Source organism: Desmodus rotundus, chromosome 7, assembly GCF_022682495.2.
Source record: "Desmodus rotundus isolate HL8 chromosome 7, HLdesRot8A.1, whole genome shotgun sequence".
NCBI lineage: Eukaryota > Metazoa > Chordata > Mammalia > Chiroptera > Phyllostomidae > Desmodus > Desmodus rotundus.
This window is the reverse complement of record NC_071393.1, coordinates 55,439,991-55,463,966: the sequence shown is the minus strand read 5'-3', so window position 1 is coordinate 55,463,966 and position 23,976 is coordinate 55,439,991. Positions and strand designations below refer to the sequence as shown.

At 37.9% G+C, this 23,976-nt stretch overlaps 1 protein-coding gene across 1 annotated transcript in view; it reads left to right on the top strand.

Moving 5' to 3' along the window:
• Positions 1–23,976, top strand: part of NUBPL (NUBP iron-sulfur cluster assembly factor, mitochondrial) — a 237,786-nt gene that overhangs the window by 129,794 nt on the left and 84,016 nt on the right. The window lies entirely within an intron of this gene.

Below are 23,976 nucleotides of genomic sequence, written 5' to 3'. Positions count from 1 at the left end.
CATGTCAGCTGCAAACAGACAGTTTTACTTCTTCCTTTCGGAATTGGATGCCTTTTATTTGTTTTTCTTGCCTAATTGTTTTGACTAGGACTTCCAGTACTATGTTGAATAAAAGTGGGGTGAGATAGGCACCCTCTGTTTTTTCTGATAGTAAAGGAAAAGCTTTCAGTTTTTTACCATTGAGTTTGATTTTGGCTGTGGTCTTACAATGTATAGCCTATATCATGTTGACAAACCTTTCTTCTCTATCTGGTTTATTGAGAATGTTTTATCATGAATGAGTGTTGAATTTTGTCAAAACCTTTTACTGCATCTATTGAGATGATCCTAAGAGTTTTATCCTTTATTTTGTTAATGTGGTGTATCACATTGATTATTTTATGCTGAGCCATCCTTGCATCCCAGTAATAAATCCCACTTGATCAAGATGTATGATTCTTTTAATATATTGTTGAATTTGGTTTACCACTCTTCTGTTGAGGACTTTTACATCTAAGTTATTGGCCTATAACTTTCTTTCCTGATAGTGTCCTTGTCTGGTTTTGGTGTCAGGGTCATATCTGCCTTACAAAATGAGTTTGGAAGTGTTCCCTTCAATTTTTTAGAAGATTTTGAGAAGGATTGGCAATACTTATCTTTTAAACATTAGGTAGAATTTACCAGTGAAGCCAGTTCTGGACTTTTATTTTTGGGTAGGTTTTTGATTACTGATTCAATCTCTTTACTAGTAATTGGACTCTTCAGATTTTATTTTTTTCGTGATCCAGTCTTGGTGGTTGTGTGTTTCTAGGAATTTATCTATTGTAGCTTATCTAATGTTAGCATATATTTGTTCATAGTAGTTTCTTATGATCCTTATTATTTATGTGTTAACAGATATAATGTCTCCTCTTTCATTTCTTTAAGTATATTTTGTTGATTATGTTATTACAGTTGTCCCAATTTTTTTCTCCCTTTTATCCCCCCTTCACCCTGCACTCCCTCACCCTCCATCCTTCCCCCCCACTTAGTTCATGTCCATGGGTTGTGCATACAAGTTCTGTACGTATAAGACCCGTCAGTGTCCCAAACGGGAGGATCACAGTCAACACCTAGATGGAGGCTGGTTAGAAGCCAGACCCCCAGTGTGCATCTGGACAGGGAGAAATTGGTAGACAGGCATTTTTGCCATCTCCTTCTTGGCTGAACCTGAATGTATTGCTGCTTCTGAATGCATTTAAAAACTGCTTATTTGTTTTGCTATAAAGAGTACCCGCTGCCTGTGGGACTTGTGAATACAAGCTTTGTTGGCTAGGAGCCAGGTGTTCTGGGGGGCCATCCCCCAAGTGGGTGCCATAAAAGCTTGGGCAGTAGAAATGTGTACGTGCTCCTTCCAAAGAGATGCCGATAAGCTCTTTTACTGCTGGATTGAGCCACAGGGAGAAGTCAGGGCAAGTGCCCTCTGGCTCTGGGGAGGATCACAACTAGACCCTAGGTCAGTGCTAGAAGCCAGAGCCTCAGGCAGCAGCTTGTAAAATATGTAGTCAGACCCCTCCCATTGAAAGACTGGAAGATGGGTGTTTTTACCTTTTCCCTGTGCACTGGGCACTGGGGAGATAGGTCTTCAAGGGCTCATGTGCACTCTGTTGAGAACTGCTTTGTTTGTTACAGTCCTCTGTCACCACATGAATGAAGTCCCCATTGGTTATCTGAGCCACTTGGTCTGGGGTCCTGTTCCTTTTGCAGCAGCTGCAAAAATTCGGGTGCTAGATGTATAGTCTGCTTTGCTTCTTAGGGAGAAACTGGGAGTTTGGGGTTCTCTCCCAATTGTTTGGCATTATGCTATGGATGGAGTTTATGGCAAGAGTATGTCTCAGCATTTCTTCCCCATTTCAACATGGGCCTTTTCTCATTCACCTGATGTGTAGAAGTCATTCAGTTAGTTTCTGAATTTCACTTAAAGCAAATTGGTTGTAAGTGGCTATACATTCAGTATGTCCATAGGAGGAGGGAAGTTTAGGAACCTCCTGTGTTACCATCTTGCTCCCTCCTCAGTTTTTTCTTTTTGTTGCTAAATAATATTCCATTGCATGTATCCTTTCTCCTGTTAGTATTTGGGTTGTTTCTTCTTTGGGGCTATTATGAATAATGCTGCTATAAACATTTTACATATGCTTCATTGTATACAGATACATTTATTTCTTTTTGGTGTATACCTAGAAGTGGGATTGCTGGATTTTGGAGTGTGTTTAATTTAATTTTTTTCTGCCAAGCAATTTTACAGAGTGGTTATACTGATATACTCTCCAACCATTAATGTAGGGGAACCCTATTCCACATCTTTGTCAACACCTAGTATGGTCTCTCTCTTTGCAATTCTTTTGGCTCTGTTGTTATATCATCTTATTGTGATTTGAATATGCATTTCCCTGTTGAGTAACGCTCATTGGCTATTTGGATAACCTTCTTTGTGAAGTGCCTGTTAATGTTTTTCTTTGGTCCATTTAAAAATTGCATTGTCTTTTCCTTATTGATTTATAGGAGTTCATTATATATTTTGCATACGAGCCCTTTGTCAGATGTGTTGCAAATATCTTCTCTTAATCTTTGGCTTGTATTTAAGTCTAGTTTATCAACTTTTTACTTTTAGATTTATGTGTATTATTTAAGAAATATTTCCCTACCCTACTCACAAAAATATTCCCCTGTAGATATATTAGATAAACATGGAGGGAGAGCTTGTTCTTGTTCTTAAAATAAAAGTTCTGGACAGTCTCTTCATGAGTAAGTGATCTTACATTAATAACTATGAGTACCAGTGCTATTACCGATATCATAAGAAAAAAAGGTGCAGGGCGGGTGCTCGGCAGTAGCTTTTTGAGAAAAATGTGACCACACTCCACATTGAAGAATCTCAAAGACCGTTTATAAAACTGATCTGCTTAATCTCTGTTCATAGAAGCTAGATGTTTGAAGATTCTGGTCCTATAGACCTATGACTTTATGGCTTATGTTTAACTGTTTTAAAGTCTCTTAGCCCATTAAGTGCTTTAATAGCAGAATGAACAAAAGAAATGTATTAGTGACTATAAAAATATTCTCCTATATTTTTTTTCTAGAAGCTTAATTATTTCAGCTCTCATCTTTAGGTCTATGATCCCACTCAAATTAATTTTTGAAAGTGTGAAATAAGGGTGAAGGTTAATTGTGTTTTCCATATGGATATCCAATTGTTCCAACACTTAATTACAGTGGTACCTTGGTCATAAATCAAGTAGACCATATGTATGATTACTACCCTAGTCTTCGATAGTGTTTGCCATAAGCATCCTACTTACATATCTTCTCATTAGGATATACTCAGCACTCACAGCAATAATGATTAGATTATCTTATTCATGCTAGTTGCACTTAATAGTCAAATGACTTATTTCTCCCATTATAGAAAGAGTATAGGTAATTTGAACTAATGGGCCTTTCATCTCTTCCTTTTTGTTTATTCTATGTATAATTTTTTAAAAAATGCTCTTTATTTATTTTTTTTACAAGCTCACTTATTACTCAAGAAATCAATGTAGTGGTTCAGTGCTGACCTACTATAAATTTTGCATGATTACCTTTATATTTAAATACAACACTTGAGAATTTGGTGGTTTTAAAAAATAGCTATTTGCCAACTTTAAAAATAGCTGTTGTCACTACTTATTATCATAACTCACATATTCTGAACAAATATTTAATATGTTTAGTTTTACCTAAATTACTTTGACTTGTTTTACCTTCAGGCTATATCACAAATGCAATGGGAACTCTGTCAGTGACTCGGGAAAAAAACAGTATGAGAGTCTAATTCTTTGGAGGCCTGAGAGAAGAGGTGGCTAGTTACATGGATTGCTCACTAATTAGGAATTTCCTCACCAGAGACTACAACCCTTACAGTACTATAATCATTGATTTTTTTTTTCTTTCTGCATGAGCCTTTTTTTTTTTTTTTTTTTTTTTACAAACTGAATGTTGTGAGTCTGGATCTCAGATTCATTGAGTGTGCGCATTGGGGTGGTGTTCCTCAACAGTTCCTCTTTCCCCACTCCTATTTTTTTTATTATATTATATAATCTGTTATTTGTTTGTTCTGGGTGATTTCTCCACAGTTTAGTTGTAATTCCTGATTGGTTCTGGATGGAGGTTGGTGTGGCTTCCCACTCACTCTTGCCCTTTCCTCCTCCAATTTTTCTGTTTCATCGGAGTCTTTCTAGTAGTGATTTGTGAATAGGTACTCTTCAAAATTATGTTTTGTTGAGTAGGTATATCCATTCCCTGTCTTATAAAGTCAGACTTCAGGGAGAAGAATGGGGGAAAGATATATCCTATAATATGTGATCATTTATATTCAGTTTTAAAATTTTGGAGGCTAGACAAACAATATTTCTATTATACGTGGAGCTAATCTGTTAACAAGATTGGATGGACTGTGTAGAGTTTGAGAACAATTTTCACCAGTTAGGTTATAGAATGGGACGTTTGTGAATGTGGGTACAGTCAGCCTCAGTTTTCAGATGTTTTCCATCTTGACCACTTCCATTCTTGATCAGGTTGTTCACACACACATGCACACACACTCACAAAGTCTTTGTTGTCAAACAAACCTTTGGTTCTTGACCCAACAACCCTTTCATGCTGACACGTGTATTATGGATCAGTCACGCATCTCTCAGGTGACAGACAAATGAGATTTGGTTTTCAAATAAATGACCTCTTGAACAGCCTCCCAGAATGATTAAGTTCAAGAATTGATGTTCTGCTGTATATAAGTATATGTATGTACGAGTGCAAAGTAAAGCCTAAGACAGAAGATATAAGCTTGAAGAAATGTGGAGCAAGGTGATAGGAAAATCATATCAAAACATTAAAAGAATATGTGTGGTCCTTATTTACTCTTAGAATTTGCGTAATTCTCCACTGATGTTATAAAATCAATGTCCCTTAACCCTTGTATTAAAAAAATCTCACTTTTTTCAAAGCTCATGCCATGGAGCCATCCACTTCTATTTTGTCTTTTCTATTATATATGAGCTGTATACTTATATCTATTAAGTTCTCAAACTTGACTCTGTCCACAAATCAGCCATATTTTGATTTAGCAGGCCTGGGGTGAGGCTTTAGATTCTGCATTCTTAACAAGCTTCTCGGTGATGTCTTTGGACCACACAGTTAATACTACCAAGGATTTAGACCAGCCCTCTGTACTTATCAAGAGCTTTGGCAGCTCGCTTGCTGTCTTTCCACACTATCTTGGGTCACCTCTTTTAATTCTTCTACCTCTACTTCTATGAATTTTATTTTCATTCCATTCCCTTTCAGCAGTTTATTCCCATAGTCTTAGATAGATTTTGTTATTATTAGGACTTTCCTACCTTTAATCGTATACTTCAGGGTCCTACTCTGAATTTAATCTTCTAGCTTTCTCACCCCTCACTTAGTGGACCTTGCTCTCGGTTTATTCTCATTGAGAGCTCCAGATCCTGACATCTTTACTTTCTTTTGAGTCCACTAGCTCCCTTCTTACAATATACCTTTTGCTGAACCTGAAGTTCATCATCACCCTTTAAATGACCTTCTCATCATTGTCTTCCTTGTCTTCAAGATGCCCATCCCTATATCAGAGTTGCAGCTCAGTCTCCCCATTTCCATGGCAAGGTTGCTGAATATGCCAGGGGGAAATTACATAATTATTCAGATCGGTGCCGTTTTGAGTTTATGGTATGTGTTCTCATCTGGGCTGTTAATGCTGCTTTTTTCTGACCCAGAGATTTCCTGGATGAGGAAGGCATTCTTTTGCCTGAGTCTGCAAAGCTTAGAGAGAAAATACTTTTCAGGAACTGGGAAAGAATTTTTGTATGAGACCCCTAGAAATAGGACGAAGCTTTTCTGAAAGTAGAAACTGTTGTTTAATGTGTCACAGTATTTAACAGACGAAAGAACCTAAACTCCTAAGTGCCTCTGTGATACTTACTGCTCCTCAGGGTGCCCAGAGCATCAAGAGGAGTTAGAGTGGCAGAAAATTCTTACTTTCTTCCACCCACTTCAACACATGTCTACATATATGTACCAGTTCTCAATTCCTTATTCTTTTCCCTGTTCAAAAGCTCTATTTTTTGTTTATTTTCATAATTCCATTTCTTCTTGATTTCTCCAAGGTCTTCCAGTCGTGGATAACCTCCCTTCATTACTTTGACATGAAGAAGGGAAAAAGGAATGAGAAGCAAAGTAATTGTCTTATGTGATAAGACTACATTCTTTAAGTGAGAATCGCTTTCTGCAGAATGACTTCTCATCCTAAAATTTAATTTGCTCATATTTTACTGATTATGGTAATTTTCTCATGCCATGAAGAAATTGGTACTTTAGAGGGCAATTGATGTAGAGCCTGCCCTTCACAACACCAACAGACACAGTGGGTCCCAAGCTTGTGACCCCTAAACCTGGGGCTCAGCTGCTGGTGCTGTATCTTCCTCCCGGTTGGGCCCACTCTACCACAGAGATGCTGCGTGGCTAGAGGGAATTCCACAACCTTTGGGGCTGTGAAAGAGACTAGAACTGGCTGGAACTGGCTCGAAAGTGGAAAGCCAAAGAATGCCAGAGCGTCTTCCTGTTTCAGGGTGCTTGGGAGCCAACTAGGGGAAGTGGAGGCACTGGAAGGAAGGCTTGGAGGGGGCAAGAGAAAGAGACATTCAGTATTGGTAGGGGTGGGCCAAAGAAGGGCAAAGCTCAGCTCCTCAGGAGAGCCAGAGGAGATGAGATCCCCTAGCAGGGGATCTCATGAAAAAGAGAGTGTGTTTCCCTTCTGGCCTCCAGAGCCACTGGAGAACTGACTGCTAGGGTTTATCAGGCCAGGAGGTTAAGCTACTCAGTGCTGGACTGGATTGCTATGTAGTACAGAGACCCACTGAGCCCAGAACTCAGAAATTTGTGAAAATTTGCCACACAGGGATGCTGATTCTGCATGTCACGTCCCTTGACACTAACTCTTCCTCATCAGTCACTCTTGGTGAACTATACCAGAGCCTGGGGGATAAATGCTTGGATTCCTGGAGCAAGTTTGCTGAGGATTCCAGTAGTTCCCTACATCGTATCTTCATTTAATAAGTAAGTTTCTGAAGCCAACAAAGTCAGGGGAAATGAAGAAGCTGCACAAGCAAATGAAAGAAGCACAGATCCAGTAAAAACTGCTTATGCAGGACACCAGGCAGCTAGTCACTGAAGTTACTCATCCAGGATGAAAAATAAATTCTTACTGGAACACCTGAACAACAAAATAGAGGTGTATAGAAGGCAACTTGAGAAGCTTTGGACAACTATGTACGGAAGTAGTGGGGAGATTGAATGAAGGAGACAAGAACTAGCCTCCAAGTATGGGAAATAAACTTCAGAGCTTAAAAGAATTCTTGCAGAAAGAAAAGATCCAATCCATTCTGAAGCAGCGGTTGCAGGCAATGAGGGACCTTTCACTATTCAAGGAGAACAGGAGAGAGAAATGCGGACATTACAGGGGGAGCTAAACAAATCCCAAACCGAGACAGCTGCAAAGGCACAGGCTATCAAGGCCCAGTTGCTCCAGGAACAAGCATTCCTGAAGAAACAACTGAGTGAGCCAGATGTGAGGTTGTTGGGAGAGAAAGGAGCTTAAAAGGTCCAGGCTTTGGAGACTGCTGCAGGGAAGCACACCTCTGAGTTCTACAGCGGCTTCTGCAGCAGGAACCAGCGGTTACAGATGGAATAACTGCAGCAATCTCAGCAATGTCAGGAGTTGCAGGCTGCTTAAAGCCTGTTAGAAAATCAGAAGCAGCAGCAGCAGCAGCAGCAGCAGCAGCAGGAACTGTGGTACATGGAGTGCTTAACTCTGAGGGAGGCAACAAGTAGAACAGGGTGCTCCAGGGACCACCAGAACCCTTCCCTAGGCACCAAATCCAGATTAATCCACAGTAATTCCTAAAATGTCACTGATTAAACAAGAACGGAGCAAGTCTTCTTAGGAGTTGCGTAAATACATGTGGTTAGGAAGGCTTTTCCATCTCACTGCTGTGGTAAAATACACGTCATGATGGGTTAATGTGAAGGATTAGGTGCTTTTTATCCAGCCATACTGCTAGATATTTGTTTGGCCAGCTTCCCTTGTTTAGGTTTTTCTTTAGTTAGCTCTTGGTAATAAATAATATGTTCCTCAAACCTCCAGATAATCTAATGCCATTTGCCTAACATTCATACATTGAACCAGGTTGAGAAAACCACCTAGAGAAAGTGAAAGGAAAAAAGTTGTGTGATTTATTTCATCTGGCTGAGTCAGATATTTTTATACAAAAAGCACCTGTAAGAATAGCATCTTAGAAAACTTTATATAGTTCCTTTTGCTTTGTAAAGAACCAATATCAATTTATCTTCATTCCTTTTGGTCAACTCAGAATACAAAGACAAAGTGTTTTTAAGCTTTTATTTTTAAGTTTGTGCTACATGGTGGTCTAGTTTCTTTTTCGTTTTTGCATGTATCTGTCAAAAATTCCCAATACCATTTTTTGATAGACTGATTTTAAACCATTGTTTGTACTTGCCTCCTCTGTCCTATATTAATTTACCACATAGGTATGGATTTATTTCTGGGCTCCCTATTCTGTACCATTGAGCTCTCAGCCTGTTTTGAATGCCAGTATCATGCTTTTTTGGATTACTATGGCCTTGTAATTTAGTTTGGTATCAGGGATCGTGATACCTCCTACTTTGTTCTTTTTTTCTAAAGATTGCTGTGGCTGTTTGAGGTCTTTTGTGGTTCCACATAACTTTTTGGATTATTTATTCTAGTTCTGTGAAAAATGACATTGGTATTTTGACAGACATTGCATTGAATCTATAGATTGCTTTGGGTAGTGTGACTATTTTAATTATCTTAATTCTTCTTATCCATGAACATGGTATATGCTTACATTTATTTATATCTTCTTCATTTTTTTTTCTTCAGTGTCTTATAATTTTCTAATGTATATCTTTCTATCTCCTTGGTAAATTTACTCCCAGATATTTTTGAGGCAATTCTAAGTGGATTGTTTTCTTAGTTTCTCTTTATAATAGTTCATTATTGGTGTATAAAAATGTGACTGACTTCTGGATATTTATTTTGTATCCTGCTACTTTACTGAATTCATTTAATAGTTCTTGTAGTTACTTGGTGGAGTCTTTAGGGTTCTCTATATACAGTATCATGTTATCTGCAAATAATGACAGTTTTACTTCTTTTCCAATTGGGATGCCTTTTATTTCTTCTTACCTGATCGCTATGGTGAGGACTTCCAGTACTGTGTTGAATACGAGTGGTGAAAGCGGATATGCCTGTCTTGTTTCTTATTTTAAGGGACACATTTTTAGTTTTCCCCATTAAGAGTATGATGTTAGCTGTGGGTTTGTCATATATGGCCTTTATTAGCAATTTTTTTCCTGATATATCTCCTTGGGTAAGGGAAAGAAAAGAAAAAATAAATGGGACTACATCAAACTAAAAAGCTTTTGCACTGCAGAGAACCATCAACAAAATGAAAAGATAATCTATTGAATGGGAGAAGATATTCACCCGTGACACATCCCATAAAGGGTTAAATATCTAAAATTTATAAGTAGCTCATACAACTGAACATCAGAAGAACACACAATCCAATTTAAAAGTAGGCAGAGGACCTGAATAGAAACTTCTTCAAAGAGGACATACAGGAGGCCAAATGGCATACAAAAAGATGCTCAACATCACTAGTCATCAAAGAAATACAAATGAAAACCTCAGTGAGATTTCACTTCACACCTGTCAGAATTACCATCATCAGTACATCTACAAATAACAAGTTTTGGTGAGGACATGGAGAAAAGAAAACCTTTGTGCATTGTTGGTGGGAATGCAGATTGGTACAGCCACTGTGGAAAACATTTAGTTTCCTCAAAAAATTAAAAATGGAACTTCTTTGTGACCCAGTGATTTTACTTTTGAGTATATATTCAAAGAAACCCAAAACACAAATTTAGAAGAATATATGCACACCTTTGTTCATTGCAGCATTATTTACAATTGCCAAGGTGTGGAAGCAACCTGAGTGCCCATCAATAGGTAAGTGGATAAAAAAAGTGGTGGAACATGTCCTGGCCAGCGTGGCTAAGTTGGTTGGAATGTCATCCCACAGACCGAAAGGTTGTGAGTTTGATTTTGGTCAGGGCACATATCCAGCTTGTGGGTTTGATCTCCTGTCTGGGCACCTACAGGAAGGCAACTAATTGATGTGTCTCACATTGATGTTTCTCTCTCTCCCTCTCCCCTCTTTCCTCTCTTTCTAAAAGGCCATGAAAAAATGTTCTCAGGTGAGGATTAAAAAAAAAATGAAATGGAACAGTGGAAAATTATATGGCCATGAAAAAGAATGGAATCTACCATTTGTGACAGCATAGGTATAGCTGGAGGGTATCATGTGAAGTGAAATAAGTCATTCAGAGGAAGAAAAATACCATATAATTTCACTTTTATGTTAAATCTAAAGAACATAAGAACAAACAAAATAGAAACAGCCTCATAGATACAGAGAACAGACTGATGCTTGATAGAAGGGAGGGGGATTGGAGGTGAAAAGGGTGAAGGGATTAAGAAGTACAAATTGGTAGTGACAAAATAGGCACAGGAATGTAAATTACAGTCTATGGGTGTAGTCAATAATCTTGGAATAAGTATATATGGTACCAGCTGGGTACTGGAAATATCAAGGGGAACACTTTGTAAAGTACATGATTGTCTAACCACTATGCTGTACCCCTGAAACTAATTCAAAATAATACTGGATGTAAACTTTAAAAAATTGATAATGACAATGATATAGTAAAACTGTCATGTTTTTGCAGAAATTATATTTTGAAGTAATAAAAATACCTTTAAAAAGTGGTTGTGCCAGTGACCAGGTCTCTCCTTCTACAGTTTTCTCATGACTGAAAGAGTCCTGTAATAACAACGGGATCAATAAATGCTAGGCAGAATGACCTTTTGTCTGATGCAGTCCTTACTATTTTAGCTTTGAGTAAATTGAGAAGGGAAAAGATAAAGGGCACGTATATTACATCAACTCTTACTTTTGAAAATGTTTTCTGTGAAAAAAATACTTCTAGAATTAATGAGGTGGATGAATGCCTCTGCTAGTTTTAGGAAAATGTATCAAAAGAAAGTTTTTAAATGTTTGGATGACTTTTTAAAAGAGTTTTATGCCATCTATTTCCCTAGCAACACTCAAAATTGTAAGATGACAAGTAAGATTACTTAGTGTTAAATATAGTAAGTACTTCAATTTTTAGGTTACCTATTACATTTTCTTACTATATGTGTGTTTAATAGTACATGAAGTGCCTTTTGTAATTAATATGTGACATATGCCTATTTATTTATTTTTTTTATCCTCATGTGAGGGCATGCTTATTGACTTTAGAGAGAGAGGAAGGGAGGGAGAGAGAGAGGGACAGAAACATATATGTGGGAGAGAAACATCTGTCGGTCGCCTCTTGTAAGTGCCCTGACCAGGACCGAACCCACAGCCCAGACACATGCCCTGACTGGAGTTAAAACCACGACCTTTTGGTTTACAGGACCACACTCCAGCCAACTGAGCCACACCGACCAGGGCTATTTATTCCTATTTAATAGAACTGAGAATAGTATTTTAAATTAGTATAGACTTTTGGGGTATTTTTTTTCCACTTATGACATATTGATGGTTAGACCAGTGATTTATTTGATTGCTGAATCCTAGTACAGGCACATAATCTTATATAGTCATATTTCGGTACTTGTCAGCTTCAGACCTGGTCGAACCCGGTACTTGTTGCATTTTGACAAGAAAAGAATGTTTCAGCACTCGGTGCCATCTTGGGACTGGTTGCACTTGCTAGAACTTGTATGAGTCACAGTGCCACCCTGAAAGATAAAATGCTTCATCAGCCATCACTTGCTCGCCACTCAGCGCCCCTCTCTTGTAATGAAACAGAGGTTGATGTGTCCATCTCATGGTAGCTTGTGAACAGTGCAGAACCCCCACATATTCCTTGTTACTGTCTGGTACTTTTGTGCATTTTAAATGCTAATCATGGATCACAAAAAGGTTAAAGTGATACCACTAAGCCTAAGAGGCAGTTAATAAGAACCACAATCAAAAAGAAAAAAATAAATGGTAGCTGAGGATGAGAGTGGTATAGGTGTGACTGATATCACTCTTATGTTCAAGATTCCGAGAACGATAATCTCGACAATAGTGAGAAATAAGTGATTAAAGCAGCAAATGTTGCTAAAGGTGTAAAGTCTGCATTGGACTTTACATGCATTGGAATAAGTTGAAAAATTGCTTTACATCTCGGTTAATGAAAGACAGTTAGCGGGTGAAAGCCTTTCTGCGGCAAAAATTTGTGAGAAAGCTAAGCAGTTGCTTGCTGATCTGTTAAAAAGACAAACCTTGAACAGTGGTGAGAGCACTGAAATGTTTAAAGACAGTCATGGCTGGTTCAATAAATTTAAAAAGAGAACTGGTGTTCATAGTGTGGTGAGGCATGGAGAGGCAGCCAGTGGCAACTAAGATGCTGCCGAAAACTACGTCACTGAATTTAGGGAGTATGTTGAGGCTCAAAATTTTGTCCCCCAATAAGTGTTTAACTGTGATGAGACTGGTTCGTCCTGGAAAAAAATGCCTACCAGAACCTACGTCACTCAAGGAGAAGGTATTGCCAGGGCACAAAGCGTATGAAGGACAGGCTAACTCTGTTGTTGTAGGGGAATGCTAGTGGGGATTTAAAACTTAAGTTTCTACAGAGAATGTGATAAAAAAGGAAGTTAAGTGTGATATGGAGGGCCAAAACTAAAGCTTGGGGCGTGAGGCAGTTCCTTATAGAGGGGATGAATGAAGTTTTTGGCCCCAGTGGGAAAAAATATCTGCAGGGAAACAAACTGCCTCTCAGGGCTTTGTTAATTGTGGACAGTGCTCCTGCTCGCTCTCTAGGCTCAGAGGGCGACTTCCTGGAGGAGTGCAGTTCCATAACCCTGAAGTCCTTGCCCCTAACACAACTCCCCTCCTCCAGGCTATGGACCGAGTGGGTTATTTCCAACTTCAAAAAACTCTGTACAAAGGTCCTTTTTCAAAGGTGTTTTAAAGTAACATCAGATACACAGTTGACACTCAGAGAGTTCTGGAAGGACCATTTTAATATCCTCAGCTGTGTTATTCTCTGGTATAGATGAGGCCTGGCGTGAAATCTCTTATAAGACCATGAGCTCTGCCTGGAAGAAACTGGCTAGAAGCTGTAACTCCAAGGCACTTTGAAGGCTTTGACGATGATCCTGGTACCCAATAGTGGAGCATACTGTGTCTCTGGGCAATTCCATGGCCCTGGAGGTCAATGAAGATGTCGAAGAGTTAGTTAGTGGAAGAGCACAGAGCAGAGCTTAGCTTTGAGGAGCATCAGGAACTTCAACAGGAGCAGCAACAGAGAGGGGCTGAGGGAATTTCTTCAGGTGAGGAGGAGGGAAGGGAGGAAGCGTCTACTGCACTAACAGAAATAATATGCAGATTTACACAATGGAGTTCCATGCAGCAGAAAGAAAGAAGGAGCTCCTGCCCTTTGCGACAGCATGGATGTAACTGGAAAGCATTATGCTAAGAGAAATAAGCCAGGCAGTGAGGGACAAATACCATATGATCTCACATTTAACAGGAACCTAATCAACAAAACAAACAAACAAGCAAAATATAACCAAAGACACCGAAATTGAGAACAGGCTGACAGTGAACAGAGGGGAGAGAGTAGAGGGGAGGAAATTTCAGGGAAAAAGGGTGAAGGGTTTGCAGGAACAATTATAAAGGACACATGGACAAATAACTGGGGGAGCGTGGAAATGGGAGGGAGGTGGGAAGGGCTGGGGGGATGGGCTGGGGTGGGGGGAAAAGGCTGAAAACTGTACTTGAACAATTAAAAAATAATAATGTGTGATAAATGGATTAAAGTTCAAAACTTTGTGAAAAAGTATCAGGCAGACAAACCTCTAGCAAGCAGACATATGGACCCGTTTAATAAACAATGTCACACTTCAGAAATATTTTGAAACATAGAAACAGGTTCCTCTTTTTTAATTTATTTATTTTTAATTTTTTTATTGTTCAAGTACAGTTGTCTCTATTTCCCCCACCACCACCACTACCCCCACCCCAGCCATCCCCACTTCCCACCCTTGATCTTACCTCCACTTTGGTTTTATCCATGTGTCCTTTATAGTTGTTCCTGAAAACCCTTCCCCCTTTTCCCCCATTATCCCCTCCAACCTCCCCTCTGGTTACTGTCAGTTTGTTCTTAATTGCAATGTCTCTGGTTATATTTTGTTTGCTTTTTTCTTTTGTTGATTATGTTCCAGTTAAAGGTGAGATCATATGGTATTTGTCCCTCACCGTCTGGCTTATTTCACTTAGCATAATGCTCTCCAGTTCCATCCATGCTGTTGCAAAGGGTATAAGCTCCTTCTTTCTCTCTGCTGCATAGAATTCCATTGTGTAAATGTACCACAGTTTTTTGACCCACTCATTTGCTGATGGGCACTTAGGTTGCTTTCCAGCACTTGGCTATTATACATTGATTGTGCTGCTATGAACATTGGGGTGTTTAGGTTCTTTTGAATTGGTGTTTCAGGGTTCTTAAGTTATAATCCTAGCAGTGGAATTACTGGGTCAAAAGGCTGTTCCATTTTTAGTTTTCTGAGGAAATTCCAGACTGTTTTCCATAGTGGCTGCACCAGTCTGCATTCCCACCAACAGTGCACTAGGATTCCCTTTTCTCCGCATCCTCTCCAACACTGGTAGTTTGTTGATTTGTTTATGATGGCCATTCTGACTGGTGTGAAGTGGTATCTCATTGTGGTTGTAGATAGGTTTTTAGTGAAACTCCCTAAGTCTGAGTCATCAACAGTGTTCAGTGGAGCCAACAGAAAACAGGAGAAACCCCTGAGAAACACCTGAAATTGTCTCAGAAGAGGACTCCTCTTCCAACAATTAACCTTTCTCCTCCTCCCTCTACCTCACCACCATCCCATTATGCCAAGAATGCCTTTCAGTACAGGTCAAGTAAAGTTAAATTTTATTTTATTTTTGTGTAATTGATTGCTTTTTTTATCCATGTCTGCTTAGTTTTCACATTCTGTATTACAAAAGAACCTCATTAATATTAGCCCAGTAAAATGTAAAAGTTCTGGGCAAATTTCATAAATTATTTCTAATTACATTATTTCTTATGGGAAAAATTCATTCAGTACTTGCTGGTTTTCAGCACTCATCATGAGTTCTGGAACAAGTTAACGAGTACCGAGGTACCACTGTATTTTAATAGTGCTCCTCTATGGGAAAATGTAATCAACTTAATATTTTTAGAAATTATCAGTTATGGAAACCTTCAAAATAATTTCTTTGAATTTTGTTTTATTCATATGTAAAATTAATTCTTTTAAATTGGATTAAATAGGACTTTTCCTCAATGTGCCTTTACCTTCTAGCTTTAACAATTTTTCTGTTGAATATATAGTTTTTTTATTAAACAAGTTTTGTTATTAAAAAATGAAAGGCTACTTGGATTACTTGAATAAAGTATAGTTGAAGTAATTTAAGGTCTGTGTTTAGAAATTATAAATTATTGTGAAAATATATTGAATGAAGTAAAAACAGGAGGTATTAATGCCTTACTGAAAGTAGGTTTGGAGGGTGAAATTTTTAGTGATTCCCTATAGTGGCTTGTGACCAAAGCAGTTGTGGATGTTTTATGTGGCTTTTGTGGGCAGATTAACTCTAAATATTCCTTAATCTGGGCTATGGTGATATCCTCTATCTGTCAGCTTGTTTGTTTCAATTTTGAATTTCCCATACAGTTTAAGATTCATAGGGACTCCTGATGAGTGGCTGTCCTGATTTGTTGATGGAGATAACTGGTTTGCTTGAAAGCATATACATCACGGTAATATAGTATCATCCTGGTACTAATCAACCTAAAATAGTGAGAGCAGTCTTCCCCAGGATCAGATAATCCTTGCAACTCTGAGTCTGCAGATCTCTACTTATTTAAAATGATTGGGATGACATGCTAACCAACTTCCTGGAAACTGTATTACACTAATTCTTACAATTGAGTATAGGACTGAGCAGAGTATTCTTGAGAGGGGTCAAAGATGTAGCAGTTGTTACAGAAAGGTTAAGGGAGTGAAAAATATGTGCATTGCTATTGTCTGTCTAGCCCATAACTCTGTGTTTCTCACCTTTCCCAGGTTAAGGATACTATATATATTAGAAGGTTATTGAAGAAACAAACCGTCAGTTACTTGTTTTGGGGAAGGCTTAGCATCCAGATAGGAAGAGTGAGAAAGAAGAAACATAGGGAGTATTTTACCAAGAAAGAAGCAGTGGGAATAGACTGGAACTGAGGGGAAAAAAAGTGATCTTTAAGATGGAGAAGGTAGCCCTGGCTGGTGTGGCTTAGTGGATTGAGTGCTGGCCTTTGAACTAAGGGGTCGCTGGTTTGATTCCCAGTCAAGGCACATGCTTGTGTTGCGGGCCAGGTCCCCAGTAGGGGTCACGTGAGAAGCAACCTTACATTGATGTTTCTTTCCCTCTATTTCTCCTTCCCTTCCCTTCCGTCTAAAAATAAATTTAAAAGAATATTTTAAAAAAAGATGGAGAAGGTAGCTTAGCAAAAGAGTTTCAGGCTAAGAGTCAGTCAGTCATGTACATGAATATTAAGGAACTATTTTGTATTGCAAATAATGTAAATAGATATATTGTCTAAAATTTGTACATTCTGTGTTTAAAAAAATAGTTTGGAAATCTGACTGCATTTTTGAATAATTGATATTCACAATACAATTTGTCATATATAAAGATGTTTGATATAATTGATTTGCATTAAAACATTCACGATTATTCTGAGGAAGAAAAATTCACAGGAGTACAAAACACTTCATCATGTTTCTTTTAGGATAAATATCAAGAAAAGCATTCAAAAGTAAAATAAAATGTGGTGCTTAAAGAACAATTTTATCTCAGAATTCAAAATATTTTATAACAGTATGGGATGATAAAATTATTTTATATATTTTAATGTATATTTTATCTTGAAGATCATATAGAATCTTTAAAAAAATCTTCAGACATAATAGCTTTTAAGCTTTCATAAATGAATTCAGACTCCTAACAATTTCCTGTAGGTCTAGGATTTCTCTTTCTGTAATTATTGAGATATTTAATTTGCATTGTAATTTTTGGAATTATATTTGTGCTTATCCTATTTTCTCACTTTGTAGATTGTTTTTTTTTTTTTTTTAGCTGGCAGAACTGTTTTGTTTTGTTTTTACGTCCTTCTGAGTACTTCAGTGGAGGCCAATTAACGGCCAGTATTGATGCTGGGAAATATACCTGGTACTGACATTTGCATATTTTGAAAAAGGAAATTCTATCTAGGAATCCAGATACTACTAAATAAGCTCTACTTACACATAAATATAGTTATAAGACCTAACGAAGATCAATGGCATTTGTTCAGTTTATACATAATACATATGTGAAAGCTTCATTATACAAGAATGATTTGTCATTTTTATCTCACCAGTTAATTGGATATTCTGCAAATGTATATTATCAAAGTGGGGTATCTTTTTTTCAATCCTCACCTGAGGATATGTTTATTGGTTTTAGAGAGGAAGGGAAGGAGAGGAGAAGAGAGAAACAGACAGAGACAAAGATAGAGACAGAGAGAAGAGAGAGACAGAAAGAAGCATCGAAGGGCTGAGAGAAAGAGAGAGACACAGACAGAGGCAAAGAAACATTGATTGGCTGTCTCCTGTATGCACCTTCATTGGGGATGGAACCTGCAACTTAAGTTTGTGCCTAGCTAGAGGACTGAACCCACAGCCTTTCGGTATATGGGACAATGCTCCAACCAACTGAGCCACCACCTGGCCAGGGCAAGTGGGGTATCATTTAAAAATTTTTATATGCAGAAATGATTTGTGGCAAATCTAATAATCCTTTTTGTATGAAACTTTGGGTACTATATCTTTAGAAAACTTGTCATTCAGAAAGTAATATTCATTATTTTTGCTGCTATTGATAATATGTTGAGGCTAGGTACTTTCCTTTTTCTATTAAAACCTTTCATATTTTACCTCTTTCTTTCTAGAGAGAGGCAAGGGAAACCCAACAGGACAATTTGAATATTAACCAGTTAATATTCAAAAAATGGATAATTAGCTTTTTTTTGTCTTTTTAAAGTATATTTTATTGATCATGCTATTACAGTTGTTCCATTTTTTTTTTCTCCTCTTTATCCCACTCTGCCCGGTACCACCATTCCCTCCAGCATTCCCCCACGTCCATGGGTCATACATATTAGTTCTGTGTCTTCCCTATTTCCTATACTATTCTTAATCTACCCCTGTCTATTTTGTACCTACTCATTATGCTTCTTATTCCCTGTACCTTTTCCCCCATTCTCCCCCTTCCCTCTGATAACCCTCTATGTGATATCCATTTCTGTGATTCTGTTCCTGTTCTAGTGGTTTGCTTAGTTTGCTTTTGTTTCTGTTTTTTTAGGTTCAGTTGTTGATAGTTGTGAGTTTGTCGTCATTTTACTGTTCATAGTTTTGATCTTCTTTTTCTTAGATAAGTCCCTTTAACATTTCATATAATAAGGGCTTGGTGATGATGAACTCCTTTAACTTTACGCTATCTGGGAAGCACTTTATCTGCTCTTCCATTCTAAATGACAGCTTTGCTGGATAAAGTAGTCTTGGAGGTAGGTCCTTGTCTTTCATGACTTCAAATACTTCTTTCTAGCCCCTTCTTGCCTTCTGGTGGTGATTCCTGTGTGGATGGTTTTGTGTACATTCTAGGACCCTGTGGGTCTCTCCAACAAACTCTCCTGTGCTGGTGGGAGTTTCTCCTGCCACTGCAACCCCCACAAATTTTTACAGCCACAGGTTTTGAGGCTTTATTTTTCTGGTGCCAGACCCCTGGGTTGTGTGGTCTGTATTGCTCCCCACTTGTTCCTACTGGCATATCTGCACCTGAATGTGGGACTGCCAGGACTGCCAGCTGCCGCCTCACCACGTGGTCCACCAGCTGCTGCCATGCCACATGCCCTCTCCACCCAGGCTGCCCATGCCTGCCCCTCCTACCAGTCTGAATGAATGTTTCTTCTTTATCTTCTTGGTTGTTGAACTTTCATACGATTTGATTTTCTGGCAGTTCTGGTTGTTTTTTGTTTTTAAATTAATTGTTTTCCTTCTTTTGGTTGTGGGAGGAATTGAAGTGTATCTACCTATGCCTCCATATTGGCTGGATGTGAGAAAATTAGCTTTAAAAAAAAAAAGATTTTATTTATTTTTTAGGGAGAGGGGAAGGGAGGAAGAGAAACATTGATGTGTGAGATAAACATCAAGGTGTTGCCTCTTCCCCAGGTGTATGACCCCAACTGGAGACCCTGGCTGGCAACCCAGGCATGTGCCCTGACTGGGAGTTGAATCAGCAACCTTTCAGTTTGCAGGCCTGCACTCAACCCACTGAACCACACCGACCTGGGGGGAAAGTTAGCTTTTAAAAAGTGAATTGATATTCTTATCTTCCTCCAAGATCAATTGATTAAGACTAGTTAACTCACAGGGGGCAAACACAAGGCCCGGGGGACGAATCTGGCCGTCCATCTTGTTTTATCCAGCCTGGAACCTTGTTTCTACCTGGTGACAGTGCTGAGCTCCTTGCCCCTAGTTACAGTCTTAAAATTACATTTGGCCCTTTGAAGGCAACTGCAAGGCTGATGTGGCCTCTGGTGACAATGAGTTTGATACCCCTGAGTTAACTGGTTAATATTTTTGAGCTCTGTTTCCCCATTTTTCTGTATCCTGTTTGTTTGTATATCTCTTGTATTTGTGGTGATCTACCAGCTGATATAAGAGATTTATAATCCATATGGATTAAAATAATTATCACTATCCTTTCAAAATTTTTACCCAGCTTATCATTTGTTGATATAGTATATGGGTGGGTGAGAAAATGAATTATCTAAGATAAAAAGTAGAACTTTATTTTATATAGTACTATTTTTATTTTAGCCAAAAAAGCATTTATAGAGTAAAGAACATAAAGCACTTTGTTTCTACTTCCTGAGATTTTTAATTATTTCCAGTCAGGATAAAGAAAAAAAAACAGAATAATAATGATTTTTTAGATACTGACTCAATTATTGACATCATTACCTAGATGATTTTGTTTTTTAAAACTGCTCTTCCCTTAGTGATTCCCATAAACCAAAAAGCTCAGGCCAAAAATCTAGGACACATTCTTGATTTGTTTCTTTCCCTTACCCTGTATATACACTCAATCAGCAAGTCCTCTAGACTTTTCATTCACAATATATCTTAAATCTGTCTACTTCATCTTCAACACCATCCTGGTCCAACCCATCATCATTTACTTAGAGTACTGTAAGAGCCTCCTAAGAGGTATCTCTGATTTCACTCCTGCTTTCTTACATATCAGTCTGTTCTCTAAACAATATTCTGGATGATCTTTGAAAACTCTCCTCCTCAAAAACATCTGTGCTAGGCAACCAACTTATTATTGTTATTTTCTATAACATTAAGCACATAGTTAGTGAAAGAAATTTTTCCTTTATAGAAGTACTTCAGCTTTTAAAGAAAGAATAACAATTATAGTATCAACATTTTATAACTCCTAATGAAGTATAATAACAGATCTCAGGCATTAATTATCTAAGAGTGAAAGACAGACAGACATTGCACATTATCTTCTGATTGGAGCACATAACGTAATCTATGGATCAGTCTTGCTAGAAATTCAAACCTGAAACTGATTAATTACTATATCTGGACTTTATTTGAATTCTGATTTGAACCAGTAAGCTTTTAAAAAGTGATAAACAGAAATTGGAACATTAGCTATATAAGTGGTAATTTTAATGAAGTATTGAAAAATTTGATTTAATGATTGTAATATTGAGGGTGATTATATGAGTCTGTACAGAAAGTGTCCAGCCATGTGCTATGAAAACCAGACGATTTATTGAAGACAATACAAGAAATATTGTACATAAGGACAAGGATGCCTCATTCCCCTTCAAAGTGTACACCTTGGGACCTCTCACAGTTCTCCCAGTGTCATTAGCAACTGCAGCATGATGTTCTTGCAGCTCTGGTAGCAGAAGCCATAGAATAAATTTTGCGATGACACAGTTCATGCCAGTATCCTGCATCAAAATCTTGGACAAAGGCCCTGGCTGGTGTGGCTCGGTTTGAGCACTGGACTGTGAAGCAAAGGGTTGCCAGTTTAACTCCCAGTTAGGGCATGTGCTGGGGTTGTGGGCCGGGTCCCCAGTATGGGGTGCTCGAGAGGCAACCACACATTGATGTTTCTCTCCCTCTCTCCTTTTCCCTCTCTAAAAATAAATAAATAAAATCTTTAAAAAAAAATCTCTGACAAAGTAGTTTGTGGAATCCCCAGATCAGCTTCTATTCTCGCACTGTCAGTTGCCAATCTTTGTTGATTGCCCCCCACACACATTACACATTCTCACGTGTTCTGCTTGTTGCAGGCCTTCCAGAATGTGGATCACTTTCAACAGATTTTCAGCCATCTTTGAATCATTTGTGCCACACTTTTATTTGTGCTGCACTCATTACATCATCCCTGAAAGCCCTCTGAATCATCTGAATAGTTTCAGCGGGGAAATGTTCAAGCTTAATGCAAAATTTGATTCAGATTTATTGCTCTACTTGCTTGGTCATTTTGAATGTGATGGCCACACAGTACGCATGTTCACTCAATGGCATCTACTGCCCCCACTGACTAGTACAGTGAAGTTGTCATTGTTCACACATGTGCATTCCAGTCCACTCTCCTTGGTGGCCAGTTTACATTATGTTGCAAAATTCGTTCTTGTTATATTAACAGTGGCTGGACTTTTTCTAGACAGGCGTCATATTTACGAGATAAGTCCTTATCTTTTAGAGATACATACTAAAATGTGTGTACATGAAATGATATAACTGAGGGTTAGATGGAGAATGAGTGAAAGTGCAGACTAAGGAAGACTGACCCTGAATTGATAATTTCAATTGATAATTGAAACTGGATGATAAATATTTCAATATCCATTTTGCTCTTTTGTCTTTTTTTTCCAAATGTTTAAACTTCCTATAGTTAAACTTAAAACAGAACAAAAGGCCATATTGCTTTGACTGTAATCCAAACCCTTTATTTTAGCAGGTTCTACCTAATCTGACCATGCTCACCCCGGCTACAAGTATACTTCATTCTTTCTTTTCCTCAGATACCCCAAGCTCATTCCCACCTTAGCGCCCTTCAACTTGCTGCTGTTTGAAACCCTCTTTCCTCGGATATTTAGTGTCTGTCCCCTCTGGACATTCAGATCTCATTTTAAATGTCACCCGGAAATGCTGGCTGTGGCACTCATCTCACCTTGTTTTGTTATTACCAAAACATTTATCATCATTTGATATTTTCCTTTATATTGATTTACTGACAGTTACTACCCATTAGAGTATAAGTTACATGGGGGTGGTAGTAAAATCTTGACTATCTTTAAATTCCTAGCACTTCATACAAATAACCTGGCAAATATGGTTTTACTTGGTAAGTTTGCTGAGTGAATCAATTAAATGTTTGTGAAGTTGTTGAATTCTAAGAAGATTATTAATCTTTTACATTTGGATTGTTAACAATATATACTATTGTTGCCTACCAAAGTATTTGAAATTCAGCTGGAATTTTTCTTATTAATGTTTTCAAAGGCTTGCGTGTGGGAGCATTATCTCTATAGCAAAGCTTCAGAAAGCTTTTTAAAGATTCACAAAATGTCAAGTTTTCTGTTAGCATTTATTTAAAAATATTTTTATTTTGTGTAATTAATGTCATGCCTTGTCTAAAAGCTATTTTTCATATCTAGATAAGTACAGGTTAAGTCTTGTGATACGTGTTTGTGTATAACATGAAAATTTGGCAAACATTTCTTGGCTCATGTGAATAATAATGAAACATTTATAATTATATCCTCCATCAAAAAGGAACTGAGAAAATACTTTATAGATAAATGCATAGAAGAGATGAGACTATAAAATTATGAGATCTCTTTTGAAAAAATACAGAAAACAATATAATATATTTTGTTATAACAAACAAACAATATTTATCTACAAGTAAACAAAACTATCTACAAGTAAATGTCATTCAAAATAACTGCTTAGGGCGGTTGTTCATAATGGTTATTGAATAAAACTATGTGTTTCATTGATGGAATAATTTCCATCCTAATATTTATTAGAGTTACGTATATGATGCAAAGACTGGTAGATTCCCTCCTCCTCCTGTCCTCAGGAAGCTTCCCTTCCACAGTACAATATAGGCCATAGAGTCAGCCTCATTTTGCCATGGCCAAGGTGGTTCTTCTCGCCATCCTCCATGTATGGTATATGGGAGTTAGATCATAGCCTTTCTACCAGAAACATGCCATTCCATGTTTCTCTTCTTCACTCTCTCCTATCATGTTCTACAGATCCAGAAACTTCTTCAGATTTGGTTCTTTGCCAAGACACATTTTATTCTAAGTGGATTTGCTTGTTTGTTCTTTTATTGATTCCTTATTTCTGTATTCGGTACAGGTTTATTGTGGCTTGTCATGTGGATAACGCTAGCTTTGTGACTGTAGGCAGTAATATAGAGATGAACATAGCACAATACACTTGCAAGCCTACTCCAGGGACATTGCCTTGCTAATCTCACGTTTGGAACTTCTCTTTTGGAATTGCCTTTAGAATGAGTTTTTAAGTTACATGTATGCCCTCACATTTATAGTCCTATCTTACTTTAGGGGGAGTCAGAGGAAATA